Below are 16233 nucleotides of genomic sequence, written 5' to 3'. Positions count from 1 at the left end.
GCCTGGGGAGGAGCTTCTACCTTCATCTCTCCTCCCTCTTGCTTTTCCCACTGCTCTGGCCTCTCCACTTCCTTTTCCTACACCTCAGGGCTCCCCCTGCCTTTTCCTTTGCCCCTTCCATTTTCTTAGCCTGGCATTCCCACTGTCCATTCTCCTTCCCCCTCCTGACTGTGCTCTCCACGCCTCTCCTCCTCCCACTTTGTGCAACCGCAGGTACACTTGGTCCAGCACAGAAAGCACATGAGGTCAGTGAGGTCAGAAAGACCCTTATTTGAAGGCTGGCTTCCCCGCTGTGATCTTAGCAGGCTGGCCTTAGCTTGTTGGGCTGGGGACCTCATACGTAATAGCTGCTCACTCTCACCAAGTGCTAACCCCTGTCGGACACTCCGGAGCATACTCATGGGCATTCGTCGAATGCATCCTCACCATCAGTGAAGGAATGCTTTTAACATTGCTGTTCACGCAGCGGAAACAGAAAGGTTCAGGAACTGGCCCAACCACACACAGGGATGTGAACTTGGGCCTCTGCCTCTTTCTCAGCAGGCATTACCCACAGGAGGACTACAGGGAATCGACAACACTGTCTGGCCTTAGGGCACTCCACACACTCCCAGGAAGAGCTGGTTCCTTTCCTTTCCCTGGCAAATGCATATCTGATAGAAAACACATCTCTTTTTAAAAATAACACCTTATATAAATGGTCCAGCAAATAGTACCCATTTGTTTAAGGAGGTATCATATGGTTTCCTGGGTGGGGCTAGTGGGGAAATGACGGGCATCTGCTTTAACCCTTTCATTTGGCTGAGGCTATTCCTCTGGTGAGGGTACAGCTACACTGAAGCCTTGCTGTCACGCGTGTTTTTCGATCAGGCATACATGTGCAAAGAACAATTTGCAACACACATATTTGTATGAGGAAATTTGAAATATTTTAAGAAACACCTTTTCTTAAACTCAAAAATGCTTTCTGTGATTAAAATTTAAGCTCTACATAAAGGCATAAAGAACAAAGTGAAAATTACCCCTCAGAAATTGCTGATGTTAATGTATTGATTTACATTTTTTTTTTTTAAAGATCTCTCCCCAGGATACATTTTCCTTTGTGAAAAAAATAAAAGTCATACTCTACAGCATGTGTACCCTGCATTCCCTAATTGGCATTGTATCATGAACATCTTTCCATATATAAAGACATATCATGATTTTTTTAAAAAAAGATTTGTTTATTTATTTATTTGACAGACAGAGGTCACAAGTAGGCAGAGAGGCAGGCAGAGACAGAGAGAGAGGGAAGCAGGCTCCCTGCTGAGCAGAGAGCCCGATGCGGGGTTCGATCCCAGGACCCCGGGATCATGACCTGAGCCGAAGGCAGAGGCTTTAACCCACTGAGCCACCCAGGCGCCCCGACACATCATGATTTTTAATGCCTGCATAATATTACAGTGAACATATATACCAAATTGTTAGGCAGCTCCTTACTGATGAACATTTACACTGAAATGTTATTTTATTCTTTTTTTTAAAGATTTTATTTATTTATTTGACAGACAGATCACAAGTAGGCAGAGAGGCAGGCAGAGAGAGAAGGGAGGAAGCAGGCTCCCTGCTGAGTAGAGAGCCCGATGTGGGGCTCGATCCCAGGATGCTGGGATCACTACCTGAGCCGAAGGCAGCGGCCCCAACCCACTGAGCCACCCAGGTGCCCCTGAAATGTTATTTTAAATCATGATTTAGTTCAAATTTTTGGTCTCTAATTTTCCTTTCCTTTCCTTTCTTTTATGAGATGATGCAGGTAGTATAAAAGTTTGAGGGGCAGAGTGCAAGCTACTTCCAAAATTGAGGTTAAAGTGAGACTCTAGGGGCATCTGGGTGGCTCATTTGGTTAAGCATTTACCTTCAGCTCAGGTTATGATCCCAGGGTCCTGGGACTGAGCCCCATGTCAGGCTCCCTGCTTAGCTGGGAGCCTGCTTCTCCCTCTCCCTCTGCCTGCTGCTCTCCCTGCTTGTGCTTTCTCTCTCTCTGTCTGTCAAATAAATAAATAAATGAAGTCTTTAAAAATAAATAAAGTGAGACTCTGACAATGAAATCTAAAGAATCAAGAAGGGATGAAATCAGCAGATCTGTAAGAACAATCCAAGATACTGCTAACACTCACAAGTAAAACAGGGCAAGTGGTCATCACATTTGTGATTACTGGTTCAAGGTCAGTCTTGGGCTCTATACTGCGGGCTCCATGAAGAGCTGAATTGTCCACAGCTTTATTCCAAGCACCTGGTACACTGATGATCAATGAATATTTACTGGATCAATGAATCTCAAGGACAGATGACAGAAATGAAGACATTTCCTAATGTTGACTTTATTTTTTATTTTATTTTATTTATTTATTTGACAGAGATCACAAGTAGATGGAGAGGCAGGCAAAGAGAGAGAGGAGGAAGCAGGCTCCCTGCTGAGCAGAGAGCCTGATGCGGGGCTCGATCCCAGGACCCTGGGATCATGACCTGAGCCCAAGGCAGAGGCTTTAACCCACTGAGCCACCCAGGCGCCCCTAATGTTGACTTTAATCAACTGAATTATATTCTGACTAGAGAATGAATGGGCAACCAGAAAGGGGGATAGTATACACAGCATATCCCGTAAACGCGGAGTTTAAAGAGGAAAAATTTATCAGTGTTTCCAGCAACCTGAGAATCTGGGGCCGCAGGAAGAGTTCTGTGATGGAGGGGGATGTATTAAATTCTCATGGTCCAAGGCCATTAGCCACCAAGGTATTCCTGCTCACTCCTCTTGCCCTGAGCCCAAATTCACTAAGCGCATCATTTAGCCTCCCGTGTGGATGTGTGTAAAAGTAGAACATGAGAGAAGCAGCACAAGCCCCAGTCTGCCAGCTACTTTTCTCACTGTGATGGGAACCAGACTTGTGTGAATCTGTCTCCCGAAATCTGTCTCTGACTGCCAGAGGAGTGCTAAACATCGAAACCTGAAACGTGAAACTTGACACTGAAACAGGAGGATCACAACACAGTACCTGCTGTGGAGGACAGACTAGTATGTAAGGTAGGCCCCATGATCTCTGCCTCCTGGAGTCCATATCTGTGTGATTCCCTCCCCTTGAGTGTGGTGGGACATATGACTTGCTCCTAACCCACAGAATACGGCAGAGACCAGTCAAGTGGCAGTCACCTGTCCTCAGTCGGCAGCTGTAGTCACCCGGGATTCTGATACCAAATCACAGAGGGTGTGGTTCTGCTCACTGCGAGTGATTATTTATTTTATAATCTAATGTTTAAGTCTTTTAATAAATTTCTTTTTTTTAAGATTTTTATTTGTTTATTTATTTATTTGACAGAGATCACAAGTAGGCAGAGAGGCAGGCAGAGAGAGAGACAAGAGGAAGCAGGCTCCCTGCCAAGCAGAGAGCCCGATGCAGGGCTCGATCCCAGGACCCTGGGAACATGACCTGAGCCGAAGGCAGAGGCTTTAACCCACTGAGCCACCCAGGCGCCCCTCTTTTACTAAATTTCTAAATGGTTGTTTAACTTTTTAAAAATCTCAGTAAATACATTAAAGAAAGAATAAGAAATTTAACAAGTTTTTTCCTAACATTGGCTCCGTGCTGGCCAGTGGAAACAAATCATAAAATAAATCTAATTTGCCAGAAGAGATCAAATTGGAAGGGATGCCGTTTCACCCCATCAGAATGGCAAAAATCAAGTGTGGCAAGATCGGGTATTGACGGGAATATATATGGAACACTAGGAACACCGGATGGGAATGTGAATCAGTACCATCCTCTGGAAGGCAATCTTCAGTATCTAGTAACCTGAAGATGCGCAAACTCTGTGACCCAACGATTCCACTGCTAAGAAATAAAACAAAACAAAACAAAACAAAACCACCAAAAAAACCCCTCTCAAACGTGTTCACAAAGAGACATTTACAAGAATACTCAAGGCAGCATTATTTCTAAGAGCAAAAAAGTAGGTGGTGGCTGGGGTGGGGGGGTGGATTGAACACCCATCATCAGGCAAAAGGATGAATAAAGCGTGACACATTCATGCAATGAAGAACCACCCATTGTGGAAATAAATGGATTAGCATTACAAGTCTCAATGTGAATGAATCTCACAAATACATTAAGTCAAAAAGCAAGCTGAAAAAGGATATGGACACCTAATGACCTTTTTATAAAGGTTTAAAATATGTCAAGTAATATGCCAAATCTATAATATTGAAAGACGAGCATGGAAGACACCAGATCAGAGTCATATTTGTCTCTGAGTGAGAGACAGAGGGATCAGACATATGGATACAGACACTTCCAACTAAATGTATGATGTTTTACTTCTTAAACTTAATTTTTCATTGTATCATTAAAAAAAAAATTACTTCTTCCCACCCCTACTTAAAAATAAACAAACAGGGGTGCCTGGGTGACTCAGTCAGTTAAGCCTCTGCCTTCAGCTCAGGTCAGGATCCCAGGGTCCTGGGATCAAGTCCCACATTGGGCTTCTTGCTCAGTGGGGAGCCTGCTTCTCCCTCTGCCTGCTGCTCCCCCTGCTTGTGCTCTCTCGCTCTCGCTCTCTCTCACTCACTCTCGGACAAATAAAATCTTTAAAACAAACAAATAATCATGTAAAGACTATGAAGTGGAAAGAAGTCAAAGTGTTACTCTCTCCAGTACACACACTCAGAACTCAATCTTGCCCTAGACTTTCTGAGGATCATGAAATGAGAACAGTAACTAATCTTCATCAGATCCCTGGCCCTAAGGCATTTCATCCATACTTAACATGTGATCTTATCTAAATGTTAATATTTCTATAAATGGCTATTGGTTAAATGTCCAACAATAAAAGAGCAGTTAATTAAAGCACGGCACACCCACTCAAGAGAATATCAAAAACCATTTAAAATAATGGTTACAAAGACTATGAAGTAACATAAAAAATATTTATATGCCAGCTATAATGCTAAGGTTTTTTTAAAGAGCAAGATTTGAAAAAGGATTTATAGCACTATATAAAACCATAATCAGAGCCTGGAAACCAGAGCTTTGCTCCTTGGCACCACAATATAGATGGTAAAAACATTTTAACTTGAGTTTAAAAGACAGGCCAATTTTTTAAGGTCTACCTCTGCCATACTCCCCTCTCTTTCTACTCTTCCTCCCCAAGGTGAGGAGCTCACTTGACCCTGGGCCTATGGAGGTGGATGGAACTGTCAAGGACTACCCCTCTGTGAGCACCGGCCATGTTTTTTCTTTTCTTTTTTTTAGATTTTATTCATTTATATGACAGAAAGAGAGGCAATACAAGCAGGGGAGTGGACAAAGGTGAGGGAGAGCAGGCTTTTCACTGAGCAGGAAGCCCAATGTGGGGCTTGATCCCAGGACCCTGGGATCATGACCCCAACCGAAGGCAGACCCTTAACGACTGAGCCACCCAGGCGCCCCAGCACAGGCCACCCTTATCTGCCTCCCTCCCATCTCCGAACTGACCCACCACAGGGCTCTGCCTCCATGAATGGACACTTCCTTGACTTGCAGCTACCTTTAATGCCATTCCGCCAACCCACCCTGTGCCAAATTGTTGGCACCGCTCTGTGATGTGAATAGCTGGTATTTGGGTAAATCATTTGTTTTCAGTACAAGGAGGAAGAAGAGGGCCGTGCAACTGCGGCCAGGGATGACTAATTCCAAAGCCAAAGTATTAGATTGATAAAAATGGCCGAAAAGATGCCACTGATAACAGCAGGAGCCTTCCATAAATCAATCACAGGGCTCAGATTGAGGGAATGCCACCAAATTATGTGCAAAGAAAATGAAACAGCACAAATAAGTCTTATAAAACACCGTCTTCTTCAGAGCCCCGGGTTGCCCTTAGGTTGGGATTCAGGCATTGCACATAGGTCCAATGGCTGCCATTGGTGGGAGCCCCCAGCATGGCTTCCCAAAAGTCTCAGGTTCCATCGACAGTGTGAGTCCCTCCACAGGGTCCCAAGGCAACTATCTCTAATGTCTTTTGACCTGGCAAAACTTGTTCTCTTTCCCCTCTGCTGAGGGGGGAAGTGGCTGTATATCTGATCCATTAAAAACAAACAAACAGGGGCGCCTGGGTGGCTCAGTGGGTTAAAGCCTATGCCTTCGGCTCAGGTCATGATCCCGGGGTCCTGGGATCGAGCGGCGGGGAGCCTGCTTCCCCCACTCTCTCTCTGCCTGCCTCTCTGCCTACTTGTGATCTCTGTCTGTCAAATAAATAAATAAATCTTTAAAAAAAAACCAAAACCAAACAAACAAAAAAACCTTCCAAATGCTCAAAACATTGATTGTGGCTGCCAGCAAGTGCAGGGCTCGCTACATAACTGAGGCAATCCAGGAAATGTGTAACATATATGTGGCCTCTGGTCCAGATGGGAATGAATTGGAATCATCCAAACCCCTAGAACCTGAGGAATGGCCACCGGTATGGCTTTAACCCATTCTCCCACCTTAGAACAATGTTAACGTTTTTAGGTGAACCCTTGCAAAAACAGATTGGTTTTTGTTCCCATCTATTAATAACAGCCATTTTTGAAATGCTATTTAAATCTTCTATTGTTATTTGAACTTTTCATGGATTATGTCTCTCCAGCTGAGCTACTGTGGGGCCGCAGGGACACCCTACCATCAGCACCTGTAACCCCTGTGAAGCCCAGCACAGCACCTCTTCACAGACACTCAGAAATATTTGTTCATTGGCTTGTTCTTCTAATTTGGTAAGGCCCATCGTTTTAATTACTGAGTTGCTCTGCCCGGATGACAGAGTGATGGCTGACTCAAGATCCCCTCCAGCTGTGAGCCTGGCAGACTCCTTTAGGCTGCCCTGCAGTGTGCACGGGCACCCACACCAAAAAGAAGTGTCTTAATATTACTTTCAGGGTGTTTTATTATGCTCAACAGCTATATTTGGCAACTTTCTTTCTAGCATTAGAGAAGACACATTACCGAATGTTAAAAAGGGAATCTGACAAAGGCAACAGCTAGAACAGAAAAAAAAATATATTACTAAAGGCTGGTGTAAACTTTCTACCTACTAAATTACCTACACCCCCAGATGCACCAAGGACCGCTGGAAGGCAGGCATGACTGTGTCTGTAGACAGAATTCTAGTTGTGACTTTGGGTTCTACCCTACATGCATCTCTTAAAAGCTAAGGATCTGGCCATGGGAGAAAGAGCCAGCCTCCAGCTTCTGCCCTTTCTCTCACACACAGCGGGAGGGGGCTGGACTTCTCTGCTGAACACAAGAATCTATGAGAGACTCTTTTATTTGGAGTAACAACTTGACTTCAGTGCATTAATTTTATAACTATTTTGGAGAGAGCAGGGGAGGACTCCTGTGCTCTTCCAGAGATAATTAAAAATGTGGAAAAAAGAAATCTGAAATCAACAAAAAAAAAACAAGCTGAAGTCACCAGGGGTTTCTGAATAACATCTTCCCAGTTAAACAATTTTAAGAATTCCATAATGTGAAAGCAACCCCCACACATTCTCTCCCACATAAACACGCTTTGTATGTAAGCCCCACTCGGCTAAGCAGCAGAATCTCTTGCCTTCGCTTCTGTAGCTACTTTTGCCAGAGAAGATGTCATCTGCACAAAAGCATTCTCTTAAGAATGAGAAGAAAGCTGACCACCGGCCAGCAAGCGCAGGCACGCCTTGAGCCGAAATACTGTCATTCCAACAATCTCAACAACTCACCACCCGACGATCTGATGACGGACTTCAAATGCCAATTTTGCTTTAGCAGAGACTGAAAAATTCAGGCCTTTTGATGTCTGTCAACCAGCACATTCCCAGGAACTTTCCTGGTGGGCCAGAAAGGTAACCGAATAAACCATTTTATAATCTCTGCTACCGTTTTTAAAATACCAAGAGCTACTGAGTCATGGCGGGGCGTGGGGAGGGGATCAACAGAAGACCACCGAAGAGTAAAAACAAAAACAAAACCACTCTTTATCTTTTTTCACTTGCTTTTATATTTAAAATGCATGGAACCTAAAACCACACCCAACAGATCAAAAAGTAAAATAATGCAGACAGAGAAGGGGACGAAAGCAGAAGAGTTATTAAGAGAAAGGAACGGGAAGAAGGAGAAACAAGGGAGACGGGGGGAAGGAGTGAAGGCGGAAAGGCAGTGCTGTGGGCCAGCCGTGGAGGGAGAGGCAGCCAGACAATGAAGAGGAGAGAAACAGGTGGTCCGAGGGCTCCCAGGGAGGATGGGAGCCTGAGAAACGGCTTCTCACACATGCAGCTGCTCATTTGGGGTGTGAAGGAATGGATGGGCCATTTTTAATATGCTATGTTAGGGTTCTCTACTCTCTTTTTTTAATCAAATGTGCCATTTCTTTGTCTTGACACATACACACCAGGTTCAGGTGTCATTAAGGGAAAATCACTTACAACACGTTAGTACCTTTTCAAATTATCTGTCAGTTTGCTAAAAGGCCCTATTTTGAACCCCCAATCTACCTGACTCCCAGAGTAAGGCATGGGGCTCCCACCCACCATCACGTACCAGATGCTAGCAGACAATTCTAAGATCTCTGCGCAGTTCGCAAAATGATTTCATCAAGGAAATGAGTCCAGTCAGCAAATACTCATTGAGCCTCGACAGTGCTGAACGAGACAAGGCTCCCACTCCAGAGCTTCAAGCCGACAGGGAAATAAAACAGGCCAGCAGGCAAGAGTAGAGAGGCTGGTACCTGCTGCGTGAGTGGCACAAATCAGGCCTCACCTTTGGGCCGAAGGCAGGACCAGTACAAACTGGGCCATCGAGAAAAGCATTTGAGTTGGGCATTCAAAGGGATGAGTTAAGGAAACTCAGGGCAGCAGGAGAAAGTGTGGAGGGAGGGCAAAGCAGAGGAAGCGCTGCCTTGTGGAAATTCCCAGCACAGGGGCTCCTGGTGGAGGGCTGCTGGGATTGTGGGCAGAGGAGTTGACTCCTGAAACAGGAGGGAGGCGGTAGGAACAGAAAGGAGGCGAGCAATTGAGGGAGACCTTGCAAGGAGCACCTCAACGCTCAGTGGTCACCTGCATGTGGGAGGGTGGCGAAGGAAGTGAGAACGAGCCAGGTGATCAAGAGTGGGTCACAGAGGACGGTGACAGGCATGGAAATCATTAGCGAAGGCAGTGAGAGGGGCATCCCACTGTTGCCCTGTGGGATGCCTCCCGAAATCCACCATGAGAAGCACCAGGCAAACCTCAGTTAAAGGATATTGTACTAAAATACCAGCCTGTACCCTTCCAAAGCGTCAAGTCCGAGAGTGACAAAGGACAACTGAGGAACCATCCGAACGAAAGGAGATTAAAGAGGCATGACAACAAACACAGCTAAAGATTTGAAGATTTTTCCTCCTCTTTTACTATGAAGGACATTATTAGGGCTATTGGTGACATGTGAGTAAGGTCTGTAGATTAGACAACAGTACGGAATCAATGACAATGTCTCAATTTTGGATGCTCATTATGCAAGGAATGTCCTTGTTTTATTTTTTTAATTTTATTTTATTTTAAAGATTTTATTTATTTATTTGACAGAGAGAGATGACACGTAGGCAGGGAGGCAGGCAGAGAGAGGGGGAAGCAGGCTTCCTGCTGAGCAGAGAACCCGGTGCGGGGCTTGATCCCAGGACCCTGAGCCGAAGGCAGAGGCTTAACCCACTGAGCCACCCAGGTGCCCTGAAATGTCCTGTTTTTTAGGAAATAACACTGAAGTACTGGGGGAGGTAGGTAAAGGGGCATTGTGTCTACAGCTTACCTCTGAAAAGGCTTTGAAAAACTACAACAACATATGTATGTGTGCATTGCATGAGTGTGTGTATGTGTGTGTCTATGTGTGTGGAGAGAGAGCACGAAAGAGAAGGATAAAGCAAGTGGGGCAAATAGTTAATATGTGTAGAATTTGGGTTAAAGATGCGAATTACTTAAGTTATTCTTGCAACTCTTCCGTAAATCTGAATTATTTCATAATAAAAAGTTAAAAAGGGGAAAGTGATTTAAGGAAGCCATGACAAGGAGCTGTTTAGAGACCAAACAGTCGGGCTTCTGGGTATCAGATTCCGAATGGGATTTGGGGGAGGGTAGGCTCGAAATGCAGATCTGAAGGCCTCTGGAGGCATAGGGAAAGCCTAGTGAAAGTAGGCTCTCAGGTCAGAGTGTCGGAATTCCTTTCTCAGGTCTGCCCCTTCACAACCAGTCACTGACTTAGGTTATTCTCATTTCTCTCGCCTCCAAGTTCTTCACCTGCATAACAGGAATGATGGGAGTATGTGCCTCACAGAGGTGGAAGGGGATGAAAGGACAGGGTACAGGTCAGTCGCGATGCCCAGTAATGCCCAGGACAACCACCCAATGACAACTAACGTAAGGCCCAAGGTGAGTTGACAGCTGGGACAGAGAGAAGGCAGGAGGTCAGCAGAAGAAGAGAAGAACGCCAAGGACAGGACCCCACAGAATCCCACGTCCGGAAGTCTGGGGGAAACAGGAGATAAAGAGGATTGAGCTGCTCGTGGATAACCAGTGACACGGGGACAAGGAAAGAGAGAGATCCAGGCAGCTGGCGGCAGGGCAGATCAAGGAGGGAAAGACAGAGTAAAGGCCTCAGCTCTGCCACCAGGACACCACTGCGGGAGCCCCACAAGAAAGCAGTTTCAGCACAAAGGTGAGGGCGGGGCCAGACAAGTGAGTGGGCAGTCAGAGGAGGGAAACCCAGAAGACAGTAGAACACGGCAGCAGGGTGCACACGACACTGCCAGACACTGGAGCCATCGCCCCATGTGCTCTTGAAGTGAATTTAAAATTAACAAAAACCTGGGCAGCCTGGGTGGCTCAGTTCGTTAAGGTTAAGGCATCTGCCTTCGGCTCAGGTCACAGCCCGGGGGTCCTGGGATTCAGCCCCACATCCAGCTACCTGCTCAGTGGGGAGTCTGCTTCTCCCTCGCCCTCTGCCTCTACTCGTGTGTGCATGCTCTCTTTCTCTCTCTCATAAATAAGTAAAAATCTTAATAAAAATTAACAAAAACTAGAAATTGTGTTCCTCGGTCACATTAGCCACACTTCACATGCTCAGTAGTCACACTGTGGCCAGTGACAATCACACTGGACAGCACAGGTACAAGATATTTCCAACATCACAGAAAGTTCTAGTGGACAGAGTTGGGACTCTAGCACAGTTTCTTTTATTATGAGAAAGATGACTTGCATATACGGTGGGGTAAGAGTTGGGCAGAGTAAGGAGGGACCAAAGAAACTGAAGAGAGGGAATAACAGACAAAGCAAGCTCCCTCATGAGGCAAGAAGGAAGGGGGCAAGTCCAGAGAATGGAGAGTGGCAGTGTATATGGGTTAATTCCAGGGAGGGAACTTGTAGACATTTTTTTTTTTTTTTTTTTTTGGCCTCACAGAAAGAGGAAATAAAGAAGGACAAAGATGGGTAAAGAAAAATGTTTGGGGGGGAACCTGGGTGGCTCAGTCAGTTAAATGTCTCTTAGACTCAGGTCATGATCAGGTGATGACTCAGGTCATGGAGTCCTGGGATGGAGCCCCTCAGGGGGCTCCCTGCTCAGCGGGGAGTCTGCTTCTCCCTCAGTCCCTCACCTTGCTTGTGCTTTCTCTCTCTCCAAGAAATAAATAAAATCTTTAAAAGAAAGAAGGAAAGAAAGAAAAATGTATGGGGTGGTGAGGTGGGTACAATGATAGCTTATACTGAGGCAGAAGGCAGTAAACCAGGATGTGGACATCCTTTATCTCTCCAGTGAAAAAAGGCTGCTGTCTGCTGAAAGGAAACTGATTGGAAGCGTAAGGAATGGGAAGATCTGGCACAACCTCTAAAGGAATGCAGTCATGAGTTAATAAAAAATGGATTTTTTTTTTCATAGAAAAGCAAGACCTAGGCGAAATTAGAGCCAGCATAAATTTGCAGTGGAACCAGTCCACAGGTCTTTGTGACTTTCTCCTGGATAACCTGGCAGGCTGGGAGAAGAAAAAGTAGATAATGAGGGTGATTTTGGATTGAGGACTGGAATATGAGAAGCTCAATATGTTAAGAATAAAGATTCCAGGATTCCAGACAGAACAGAAATGGCTGGCAACATCTAGACTCCAAGCGGAGAAATGGAGCCATAAGGGGATTGGAACAGCAAGCAATTAAGGGACCAGAGTCCTCAATAGTGGTTAAAATCCTGTGCCGTAAGTAGAAAGAATCAGCCAAGCAGACTAAAGTCCAGATCTTGAAGGTAGAAAAAATTCCCAAAACTAAACAAATCCAAAATGTGAATGGAGGCCATAGGAGCTGAAGACCCTGAAACTTCAAGGTCAATGAGTTAATAGAGCCTCAACATAAACCCCAATGTCATGGGCAAGAGACAAGGTAGAGAAGAGAACCAAGCTAGTTGCTCGTGTTTATCTGTCTGTTACTTTTTTGTAGCATCAAGGGAAGTTCTTGCCAAACCAGGGTATACATCAGAATCACCCACAGAACTCGGTTTTCTCTCCCCATCTTCCTTCCTCCTCCTTCTTCTTTTTGGGTTTGTTTTTAAAATAAGGATTTGTAGGTCTTGCCCATCTTGATGATTCTCATTTGGTGTGTTTGAGAGAGTCTAAAGTGCCACCTTTTTTTCATAACACTCTGGGTGATTCTAAGGAACCACCAGGTTTGGCAAGCACTGATCCAGAACATAAGAAGGAGGGTATAGGGCATAAGCAGACAGCATGACCTTGGGAATGGAAGACTTTGTTAGTGAACGGGTTAATGGTTTGGAGGTAGCACTGAGAAGGAAATCCAATCCCTACTCCAGTGAGACTGAGGCAGGAAAGGGCTATTCTGAGAGAAATTGTTCACTCAGGCTCTGGAGCTAGGGGAGGGACGGAAGATAGCTCAGCTGCAGAAAAATGAAAATTCAGGAGTATCGCTATAGGATGTGAGAAACAAGAGACTGAAAGGCAGGTTTGGAGACACAAAGGCCAGTGGCCTACAGAGAGAGAAAGTGAACTAGTTTGTCCACGAGGTTTCCAAGTGTAATGAAGTATGATTCACTAAAGATTTGTAGGGTTTAGTGGCTGAATTCCTGCAGTAAGGATTTTTCTGTCTGAATGCTATCAGATTTTTAACACGTAAACCATTAGAGATTATTAAACCATCAGGTAAACAAGCTTACAGAAGCTTATTCATTAACACTGAAAATGTCTTCCCAGCCCACATTTTTATACAGATGAAATCAGATTGGAATGAACATTAAGGATTTAGAGCAGAAAGCCAGAAGAGGCAACCCCAAGGACCCATGAGAGGGACAGGGCACTTTCTCCCTCCCCTCTTCTTGGAAGAGGGAAGTTTATGGACTGAATATACAAAGGGGCCTGAGTGTCTTTTTAGCACCAGCCAGTGCTAAAAATAGAAAAGGTGTCACAGCCTACTGGGTCTCAGAGGCACCTTCCTCACATACACACACTCTACTCTATGACAAGGCCCCCACCGGAACACAGTGGGCAAACCCTAGGGATGGTTCTCAGCAAAGAATCTATTTACTTTCACAAACCCAACTCCTATTTAAAGAGCAAGCTGCAAATGTTTGCCCCTGCTTCCCAGAGAGCTGCACTCCTGTGGACTCAAATCATTCTAGCATTATGTCTGGTTACTCCTATGAAATAATTCCTATCACTGACATACACAGACTTTAAGATGAGAGCGTGAGCGCAGCCGGGCACGCGCACACGAGCGCGCGCACTCACACACACACACACACACACACACACACACCACACACAACCTCGTGCATACTGAAGAAATGACTCACTTAATTTGCTGCTGCCTGCCACTGTTGGGTTTTGATTTTACCTGTTCAAATACAAAGTTTCCTATGAGATTAACTACAGGAAAGAACAACTCGGGAGGATTAACCCTGATTTTGTTCCTGACTTTTAGAGCACCCAAGAGGTTTCAACCTGGGCATCTTGAGAAGGCACTCTCTGGGCCACCCACGGCTTTCTGTCCATTATCTTCCATAAAACGGTAACATTTCATGCCACTTTGAGAGCCGATTAATGGAAACCCCTTGTCTAACAAACATGACTGAGTCCTGTATATCCTGTTCTTGCAGAACCCTACTTTGGGGCCCTTTCTCAGCGTACAGTGCAAGGGTACAACAGCACTGTGGAACCGCAAAGAGCCCAAGCCTCTCCCTTCAATGAGAAAGGGGTGGGGGGAGGCAGAGAGGTTAACCTGTCCAAGGTCACTCAGCTCTGAGTAGTGGGACGGCTGACTTACCACCACCCCCTGGCAATATGTGCAGCACCCCAGCTCCCCCAGACAGTCCCTCCTGGCTTCTGTTGGTTTGCTAGCACGCAACTCCCCCCGGCCCCCGCAAAAATGCAATGCCAGTTGCGTTCCGTGCCCAACTTCATCCCCTCGCGTCAGCATGCAGTTAACCCTCTCGCCGGCAGCACGTCACATGGGCCACGCGCAGCTCTCTCTCTGCCCCCCAAGTCTATCTCCCCGGCGGCTGCCCCAAGGTCACCGGCCGTCCCAGGGAGCTCCCGCCGCCGGGGAGCGGAGCACGTCCGACCGGGGGCCCGGGGCGCGGCACTCACCGGCGCGGGGGGCGGGCGCGCCGCGGCTGCCCATGTCCTCGCCGGCGCGGCTGGGTGCGGCGGCCGCTGGCGCGGGCTGTGCGGGGCGCCCGGCTGCGGGCCCGCGCCGCGGGGAGCGCCGTCCAATCAGCGCGCGCCTGCCGCCTGGCCCGGCGCGCGGCCCGGCCGGGTTCGCGGCTCCCGGGGGGCGCGAGCCGCCGCGCGCCGCCCGAGCCGCTTCCGGGCGCGTTGCCTGGACGCGGTTGCCGTGGCAGCCCGAGCTGGAGGCTTTCCCCGCGCACCCGCGCCCAGCCTGGCGGCGCCGCCCCTCCTCCCTCCGCGTTCCCACACCCAAAATAGCCTCTCCTCGTCGCTGCTGTTTCCCACAGAGCTCTTATCCAAGCGGCTCGGAGTTGGCGGGCGGGGATTTCGCTTATTGGAAAATAAATCCTGTTGTAGGGCTGGATGACTTGAAGGGAGAGGTGTTGAAATGGTGTCTGATTAGGATAATAGCCATGGTGCTTGCACTGTAATTCTCTTCAGAGCCCTCACATTCCTTATTTACTAAACCTCTTTCCCACAAGAAAGCGTTATTTATCTCCCCTCCACCCCCTTCCAGATCGGGGAGAAGCAATTTTATGAGGCCACCGTCTGGTAAGCTGCTCGCGCGCTGACGCCCCACCTGGGCAGGTGAACTTGGCCTCGTGGCTGCCAAGTGCCATTTAATGAATCACCTTTACAGCCCCCGCTGGGTCCAAGGCTTGTGTTGCGCCGCAACAGACACGACGCACGAAGGAACTGCTGCCGCCCCTCTTCTTGATTTCCCTTCCTCCTCCCTTCTCCCTCATTCTTTTCCCAGGGCGTCCTAACTCTTTCCACCTTCCTCTCAATTTGGATTCTGAACAGGATGCACAAGCCGATCCACTCAATTTTGCTTCCTCTGGGTGCGCGGGATTTAAACAGAGTTGGGGACCCCCACCTTTCCCCGCCTCACCGCCTCCGGTTCGTGTTTCTTTCGTGTCGCTAGTATTTACCCAGGACATGCATTCTCGTCCGTCTCTCCCACCAGTCCGGGCCCTTCCAACCCCCGAGAATGGAGCATGACGTGATATTTAGACCCTGGGTTGTGGAGTCAGCCTGAGCTGTTTTGGAATCCTCCCTTCCTCAGTTTGGAATCCTGACTTCCGTGTGGACTTGGGTATTTTGTGGCTGTTTCCACACTTATAAAATGGGATAATACCCCCCAACACACACACACACACACACACACACACACACACACACGGGTAATACATAGTAACACTCATTCAATCAACAATATTGGATGCCTTTCCAATACTAGCATCTATGCTTAGCTTTGACACAATGGTGAAGAAGAAAAAGACACAGCTCTCTGCTCTCATAGAGCTTACAGCCTGAGACGCAGTAAGGAAAAAAATCACAGACATATGTGAAACTGCCATCACGATAAGAAGAGTATATGGCTTTGAGATCTATGATAAGAAGATCTGACTAACAGCATCCCTTTATGGCTGCAAAGGCTCAATGATTATTGTTTCCTTTCCTTCCTTAGGTTCCCACTGTCTGGCACACGGAATACATTCAGTAAATATATATTGAATTGAA

The 16233-nt window shown here is 46.8% G+C and overlaps 1 protein-coding gene across 1 annotated transcript in view; it reads right to left on the bottom strand.

The window, feature by feature from the left end:
* Positions 1-14748, bottom strand: part of FAM81A (family with sequence similarity 81 member A) — an 80273-nt gene extending 65525 nt beyond the window's left edge. The window contains exon 1 of the mRNA XM_080807695.1: positions 14629-14748. The gene's annotated coding sequence lies outside the window, so the exon portion shown is untranslated. The remainder of the gene's footprint in view (positions 1-14628) is intronic.
* Positions 14749-16233: the final 1485 nt, after the last annotated feature.

Source organism: Martes martes, assembly GCF_963455335.1.
Source record: "Martes martes genome assembly, chromosome: 7".
Lineage (NCBI taxonomy): Eukaryota > Metazoa > Chordata > Mammalia > Carnivora > Mustelidae > Martes > Martes martes.
This window is presented reverse-complemented; position numbering and strand designations above follow the sequence as displayed.